Raw genomic sequence first — 8,847 nt, 5'->3', positions numbered from 1 at the left:
ACCAAACAAAAAAGCTACCTAGTTGTAGCTACCATATTTTACATCTAGTGCTTTAAAAAATGGGGGGAGGGGTTTGACCAACTGAAACAAAGTTGTATCAATATTCATGGGAAAGAATAAATATTTTTGGCAAGAAATTTGAGTGTTATGTCTTTGTTTGTTTGTTTGTTTGTTTGTTTGTTTGTTTGTTTTGAGTCAGGGTCTCCCTGTAGTCCCAGCTCATCTAGAACTCACCATGTGGACCAGGATAGCCTCGGCTTTGATCTCACAGAGATCCGCCACCACTGTCTACCTAGTGCTGGGATGAAAGGTGTATACTACCACATCTGGCACACAATTTATGCTATTTATGCAGCCTTAGGTGTGTGGTCATCCATTGGAGTGTGTTTAACTCACCAGGGCCACACATATCTAAAGATTCAAAGCTAACATCCACAATTGAGAGAAAATGTGTGACATGTGTCTTCCTGGGACTGGTTTACCTCAGTCAGAATATTTGTTTCCAACTTCAGTTATTTACCTGGGAATTTCATAATTTCAATTCCTTAACAGCTGAATAATATTTTATATACCATATTTTCAGTATTCATCAGTTGATGGATATCTAGTTTAGTACCATTTCCTGGCTACTGTGAACAGAGCAGCAATGAACATGGATGAGCAGGTATCTCTGTAGTAGGATATAGACTACAGATTCTTTGTGCATATGCTCATGAATGGTATAGCTGGGTCATGTGGGAGGTCTATTTCTAGGTCTTTGAGGAACCTCCACACTGATTTTCATGGTGGCTGCACCCAGTTGCACTCCCACCATCAGTGAGCAAATATTCCCCTTTCCCCAAACCCATGCCAGGATTTGTCATCATATTTTTATCCTAGCCATTCTGACTGGGGTAAGATGGAAGGACAACATCTTTGACAAATGATGCTAGTCAAATTGGATAGGTACTTGTAGAAGAACAAAACTAGATTTCAATATCTCACCTTGCATTAAACTCAACTCCAAATGGATCACTAACCTCAACATAAGACCTGATACCCTGAATCTGATAAAGGAGTAAGTAGAGGACACGCTAGAATATGCTAGAACTTATAGGCACAGGAAAGAGTCAATAGTGTAGACTTTAAGACCAACAATTGACAAATGGGACCTCAGGAATCTAAAAAGCTCCTGTACAGCAAACAACACCATCATTCAAGTAAAGAGACAACCTAAAAAATTGGGAAAAATCTTTACCAGCTATACATTGGGTAGAGGACTAGTATCTAGAATATACAAAGAACTCAAAATTTAACCATCAAAAAAACCAAACAACCTAATTAAAATTTGGCAAGAACTAAAAAAGATTTCTCAAAAGATGAAATACAAACAGCTGAGAAATAATTTTTAAATGTTCAGTAGCATCTTTTGCCATGAGGGAAATGTGAATGTTAGTAGCTTTAAACTGAACTACAATTACAATATGACAACTTCAACTGAAATTTTAAAATTTCTTTTTGATTTATTATTCTAAATGAAACTAAAAATGATTCCATTTTAAAATAAAGTACACAATTCAATATAACTTTTCCCCCAAAGAAAATACCATTAAGCCAAATGTTTAAAATTCATAACATATGGTGTTTTGAGTAACTGTATTAGTCAGCATGTAAAAGTAATTTATGATTTCTATTAAAGTAATTTAAAATTTACTTGATTGACACTAATACCCACATCCAGGAAATTTCAAGATTAGGTAATAAATTATTGCTACTTTAAATCCCTGAGTTACTGATAGCCCCGCTCTGTTCTATCAAAGACACTGCTGTTATTTCTGTCTTTGGTAGATGACTGGGTGTCAAACAGACCCAGTCCTTTCTCCTAGTTTTCTACTCTCAGATGAGGCGTGTGGTACTCACTTCCTTATAAAGATCTCTGCCCACCACCCTGACCCTCCTTGCCTAAGCCCAAGGTTAGTCCAAGGTTAGCCCTCCTTGCCTAAGCCCAAGGTTAGCCCAAGGTTAGCCCTCCTTGCCTAAGCCCAAGGTTAGCCCAAGGTTAGCCCTCCTTGCCTAAGCCCAGTTACCACTGACTCTTCAAAGCTTATCTTCACAGCACTTTCCTCACCCAACTCTATCCCAAACTTGTGGATTTTGATGCCAAGTGTGAATTTCTTTCTGATTTCACTAGAATAAACCAGCTAGGAAGACTGCCTTTCTTCATGATCTTTTGTCCTAAGGCCTCCTGAATCAAAGTAGTGAAATGTAACAGACAGAACAGCAATTCCATGCATTACCATCTTAACTGCAAATTCATTTGGATCAGCTCAGTAGAATGGAATCGATGTCTATAATGACATCAGACAGAGAATCCACCAAACACTGTAACTTATTTTCTGTGTGATTGGAGAGTAATTCTGTATCACCTCTTGGATTCAGTTTCTTCTTTAAAAGAGAATGGTAGTGCTGTAAGAGTAAGGATGTAAGATGTCGATATAAGGACACAAAAATATTAAATACAATGTGCACCACAAGCAAAACACAAGAAATTGTTGTTCTCTTATATTTGTTTTGTGTTCTCATGAAAAATTTATGTTTATTAAAATTCAGTATGTCAAAAAACAAACTACAAAAGCATTAAAGACTCAGTGAGGCCTCTCATATTTTTAAGTAGATTTGCAAAGTGACAGCTAGGCAATGACGCATACAACATCACCACCGAGGACTGCCTTGAGTGATTAGAGAACACCATAGTTGATAAGGACAGCAGTTTACATTTTATCCTTTCTGCTTCACAGCTTTGCTTTTAATAATGTTTTACCTTTTATTCTTTATGAAAGTGATTGATGAAATACAGACTACTCCTTACCTTGAAACAGGAGGTCAGTCACAGAACACTGCAAGACATAATAAATTCACTTATAGTTCTGATTTGTGGTAGCTGTATGGCATGAAAGAAATATCACAAGACAGTCTTCTATGTGCCAGATTTGACTTTTGATTTAGCTGCCTACTTCATAACTTTGACCTCAGTAATGGAAGCATGACAATATTATCTCCCATTATCTCTTGTAGTTCTTCCACCTTTTAATTACTCAGAGTACTAGTATAAAAACAATCTTTCTCAAAGCTCTCCTAAAGGTAGATGATAAAAATGTAAGGATTTTCCCCTTTTTTTCCTCAATATTCATGTGATCACCAACAGAGAAACCAGTTCCCTATTCATTGTAGTTACTGAGATATACTGTCTGTTTGATGAATAGTGTTCATTGTTTTTTATTTATGTTCTATAGAGCAGTGTTCTTCAGGTAGAATATTTGATTGCAAAACAGAAGACCTGCATTATCTTTGCTTTAAAATGATTTATTTTTCTGCTTGAGATCTTTGTATTAACGAATGTAAAACAAAATCTGAAGTTACAGAGTAGTAGCTTAGCTGCAGAGTACTTTCCGTCCATGTAGGAGGTCCTAGACTGGGTCCCCAGAATTGCCTACTGTGTATGAGTTCCCAGATTGGACCCCCAGAGTTGCCTCCCATGTAGGAGGTCCTAGATTGGACCCCCATATTTGAAGAAAACTAAAATTGCCTTTGACTATTTTGCACCTGCCTCTTGATTGTGATGATAGTTCCTTTTTTCTTGCCCCACTGTCACAGGAATTCCAGAATGTCTTCTTTCCTTCCAGCTATCCACTCAAAGGCAACACCACTGCTTCCTTACCTCCTGCAACCATTTCCTAACTAAAAGTGTTTGGGGAAAGGGAGGGAGATCATGCCTTGCTCTACTTTGCTTTACCCTGTCAGATCACTCTGTCCCTAAGAGTGGAGTGTCTTCAAGAGACAGACGAATGCATTAGAATTTTATTGACAGCACCTCCCCACGCAATAAGACTTCTTTATCAGATACGTACGTGATTTAAATATGGTTTGTCCCCCAAAAAATCTTACATTAAGTATCTGTGCTATGCAACAGTGTTAATTGGTTGTGAGATATTTAAGAAGTACTAGGTCATGGGAGCTCCATCTTTATGAAGATACTAACGTAGTTACTGAAGTATGGGTTGTGTTACAAGACTGCGCAGTCCTCTGTCCTTCTGTGTTCTCCCACTGTACGGTCATCATGCCATGCCATGTTCTCATGCTCTTAGACCTCTAGGACCATGAGCTAGATGAAGTCACTTTTCTTTATACATTATCCAATCATAGACATATGTTATAGCAACCAAAAATAGATTAAGATAGACACTATTCTACACTCAGGTTCCCTGCAGTGGGTGACTTTGTTTCTGAGGCTTCCACGCCCTTGGAATGAGTCATCTACTGGGACAGTTAACCCTCTCTCACAGTGTAATCTGTCTAGCATGCCAAAACAAGAATACGTTTAATTACTATGGCCTGAACAGTGCATTATATTTAGAAAAGTGAAAGCAAATATAAGTTTGTGTGTGCGTGTGTGTGCATGTGGCTTGTGTGCAGGTGTATATGCATGAGTGTGTGTGAATGTGCATATGTCCCACTATACACTGTTTTTTTATAAAATCAAAATATTTTATTTGAAAATGATATAAAATGTATAGAAAAGTTTACAAATTAAAAAATGATATAAATAACTTGTGCTTCATATCCATCTGCTTTAAGTCTCCAACTATAACTTTGACTTCATTTATTTCTTCTTGAAAATCCATGTGCTTTTGCCTTGTTCTTTTAAAGCTCTGTTGGTAGGTCCACACATGTTAAGGATTGCTTTTTCTCTTTGAACAACCGGTATCCTTGAAAAATACAATATCCTTCCTTATTACTGGCAAATCTCCTTGCTTCAAAACCTGTCTAGCCTGAAACTGATACAACTACTCCTGATTTCTTGGATGCTATTAGTATAGTATAGCTTTTTCCACCCATATGTTTTGAATCTCTATATGTTTTTATATTACAGAGAGTTTCTTGTAAACAACATATCCTTGTATCTTATTTATATGATCTTCCCTAACAATCTCTGGCTTTAAATTGGTGCATTTAACCAAGCATGTTCCAAGTGATTTTAGATATATTTGGATTAATATTTACCCTATTTGTCACTATTCTCTATTCATTTCCCCTGATTTTGTTCTTCTTTAAAGTTCTCTAAGTTTTTAACTGAACATTTTATGATTCCTTTTTCCATGGTTTATTAGAGCTTACAATACATATTTACTATAAATACAAATCCACTTTCAGTAACACTATTATTTTATGTAATTTGTAAGTGCTTCATAATAAAATTTTCTGCCCTGCCATCCCTTGGATCATTCTTATAATTAGTTCCATCTATATATAACCATGAGCCTTTTGTAACAAGAGATATGTTAACATACATAATAGAGTGTGTTGTGGTTATTATTTTAAACAAAATTAAAGTTTTAATTTACTTTCACTCCTTAACAATACACTGCTTTTGTTTAAATATGTAACCTACCTTATACCCTTCTGTCTAAAGAACATTTTTCAATTTTTAAAGACTTCTTAATTTTAACTTATGTGTATATGTGTGTGGGTGGCATCCTGTTAGTAACACATCATCGAACATGGAAAACCCAGATAATAGTATATGATGACTCAGCACTTAGGCACATGGAAATGCATGCCCTTCTTACACAGCTCTATGTTCTCCAGCATCTTGATGGTTTAGTGGTAATCCCTAAACAGGTAGTGCAGGCACAGAGGCTTCACCAGGTTGAAGCACCAAGCAAGCATCTTGTAGAGATAGCATCATTCATATTCCCCAGCTACACTTTCAGGGCCACCTCCACATGTATACACTACCAGCTGTGGGCTATTGGTAGGTGTGTCTATCAGGGAATAAAGGGTATTATGGATGCTGTGCACATTCCAGATGTTAGGATTGTTAAGACTGGAATGAAAGAAGTCATTTTCCTCCTCTGACTTCTTGACAGTCTTGCAGTGGTATTGAGAATATATGATTGGACCTGGTAGATGAACTCATCATTGATGTCCTAGAGCCACGAGTTTGGTAGCTCAAGGGAGAAGACCAATCGCTGTTAATACTGCAGTTGAAGAGATTACAGTGGCTGTAATTGTATACAAATCTCTGCTCTAAGAGATGTTCCCCCCACTGATATATATATATATTAAATCTGTAACACATAAAGAAGGGGTGTGTATGTATATGTGTGTGTATATATATGTATATACATATATATGTACATATATACATACGTACACATATATACATATATGTATGTATATATATGCCAATATTATAATTCATGGTACAAACTCAGGAACACAGCATCATTGCCAAATTACAGAGCAATGGCTTCAGCCTCAGGCTAAAGTGGATTCTTGAAGAATCCTTCAGTCAGCATGGTCCAGTTCTTTTAATAGATATCCTGGATCTCATAAATCTTCTGGTAAATGACATCAGTAGTGATGCAGCTGACCTGAAGCTCCTAGACCTTCTGGTAAATCAAATCTGAGACTGTTTTGTGGAAATATTGGAGGAAGTTTTTGATCACTTTGGAAATCACCTGATAGCCTACTGTTTATACTGATGCTCATAAGCAAGGCCCTCTTTGGGTCTCCTGTGGACATGAGATTACAAGCAGCCTTGATGCACAGTCACCAGCAGGGTAAGGCATGCTTTCAGAGTATGACATGGTTGCAGAGAAAGACATAATTGTACCACTCTAGTACCTGGTGAGTTACTCTAATCATTTTTATTCTTTGAAAATTTCATACACATATACAATGAAATATGATCATGTCCACCCCTCCAACTCCTCCAGGTCTCTCCCCACAGGTCCTCCACCAAAATTGGTGTCTTCTTTTCTAAAACAACTCATTAGTGTCGCCCATATGTGTAGGGGTGTGGAGCCACTCACTGGATTGTGAACAAACTCTCCCTAGACATAGTCCCTAAGAAGAATGATTCTCTCTCCCCCAGCAGCCTTCAACTGCCAATATCTTCTCAGTTATAAGTTATAAGTGCAGCCACATGAATTTCTTTCCCATCTATGCTGGAATTTTTCATAACTTCGCCTTCTGCAGGTCTTATTCAGTTAACCACAGCTTCTATGAGTTCATGAATGCAATGGTCATGCCTCATCCAGAAGATGGCTCTTACATTCTTTCAGCATCCTCTTCCAAGATATTTTCCTTGGCCACAGCTATTATGTCTTATCCTGCCGGTGACTATGCATCTGAGGCTGCTTACGATTCCTATACCTACTCGATGACTATGGTAGCACACATGGGATCCAAAGCAGGACCTTGCTTATGAGTATCAGTATTTACAGCAGACCCATCAGGTGACTATTGAAGTTATCAAAAACTTCATGTGTGGGTAGGTGTGGTTTGTAAAGATGTCTCTTTGTGAACTGAGTGCTCATAGCCATTCATTCTCAGGATTTATTGCCTGCTATTAGTGGCAAAAATAAGCTTCTCAAATCAACATTGGGAGTAGCCAGGTCTATGTATATGACATAAATATTTAGAAGGCAGTTTGACAACATGACCCCTTAGGAAAATAGCAATAGTTGATTGCAACCTAAGGACTATGACCTCCCTAGCCAAGAACTTTTTGCTATGTTTTCACTATTAGGCATATATTCATTACTATAGAGCAGGCCCATCAGAAAGCAGTTATGCCACACTGTGCCTGGAAAGTTGGTATTGTAGCATTCAGGGTCCAATGCTGAGTAAGTCCATTGTTTTCTTTATCTTCCAGCAACCTGAATGGTACCTCCAAGAGTATGAAAGCTAACCAGCAGGAAGGAAATTTCCTGGCCACCCTGAGATCGATTTCTTATGTACTACAGGAAAAGTGTGTGGTTTCTTAAACAATAGTGTTTTACTCTATAATTATGACTGGTAACTAAGATCAATGGCAATACCCTGTGTTGTTTTAGAGGCCTCTGGGGCCCCTTGATCAATAACTCATAGGGAGGCATTTCATGCCTGACTTTGTGGTTTTGGTTTGATAACTCATGTCTTCTGGGAGCAATGTTGCCCATCCATGCAGGGTAATTCTGTGCTCTTCTATTTTAATTAGCTTACTAACTAGTTGGCTTCCCTAAGCATTAGGGGAGAAGGAAAGAGTAAAAATCAATTTATATTTCTTTGAGAAAGACTACATTCATTCTTCCCTTTTGAAGGATATTTTTAAGATGTACAAAATTCATGTTTAGTAGGCTTTCTAATAATAGTTAAATATTTGACTCCATTTCTTCTTGCTTGAATAGCTTTTGACCAGAAATTTTATATGATTTTCATATTTGCTCCTCCATAAGTAAATCACTTTCCTCTACTGGCTCATTTTCCAAATTTTCTCTTTGAATTTCACTAGTCGTCAAATAGTATTCCCAGTGTTATTTATAATAGCTTGTTTTCACTATCCCACCTGGTGTTCTCTGAGGTTCCTGGACCTGAGACTTGGTACTTGATAATAATTTGTTAGGCACTCTAAAGCAATATTATTTCAAATATCTTATTAACCCATTCCTTTCTTCTAGTTTTCCCATTACATACTTGTTATATCTCCTGTAATTACCACACTAATTTCTAATTCTGAGGTTCCTGGACCTGAGACTTGGTACTTGATAATAATTTGTTAGGCACTCTAAAGCAATATTATTTCAAATATCTTAATAACCCATTCCTTTCTTCTAGTTTTCCCATTACATACTTGTTATATCTCCTGTAATTACCACACTAATTTCTAATTTGATTTTTTTTAATTTTTAAAAATGATTTATTTAATAACAACATACTTAGAAGAAGCATATCATTACAACACAATTGACATATTCAATAACGGTTTCCTGAGGTAGGATGCATCTCTTTCAAAATTGGCTGTAAATTTTTAGGTTTACAGTT

General features: G+C 37.0%; 1 pseudogene; it reads right to left on the bottom strand.

The window, feature by feature from the left end:
- Positions 1–5,517: 5,517 nt before the first annotated feature.
- LOC103748264 overlaps positions 5,518–8,847 on the bottom strand; it is a 12,185-nt pseudogene continuing 8,855 nt past the window's right edge.

Source organism: Nannospalax galili, unplaced genomic scaffold (genome assembly GCF_000622305.1).
Source record: "Nannospalax galili isolate Female #2095 unplaced genomic scaffold, S.galili_v1.0 scaffold1025, whole genome shotgun sequence".
Lineage (NCBI taxonomy): Eukaryota > Metazoa > Chordata > Mammalia > Rodentia > Spalacidae > Nannospalax > Nannospalax galili.
This window is presented reverse-complemented; position numbering and strand designations above follow the sequence as displayed.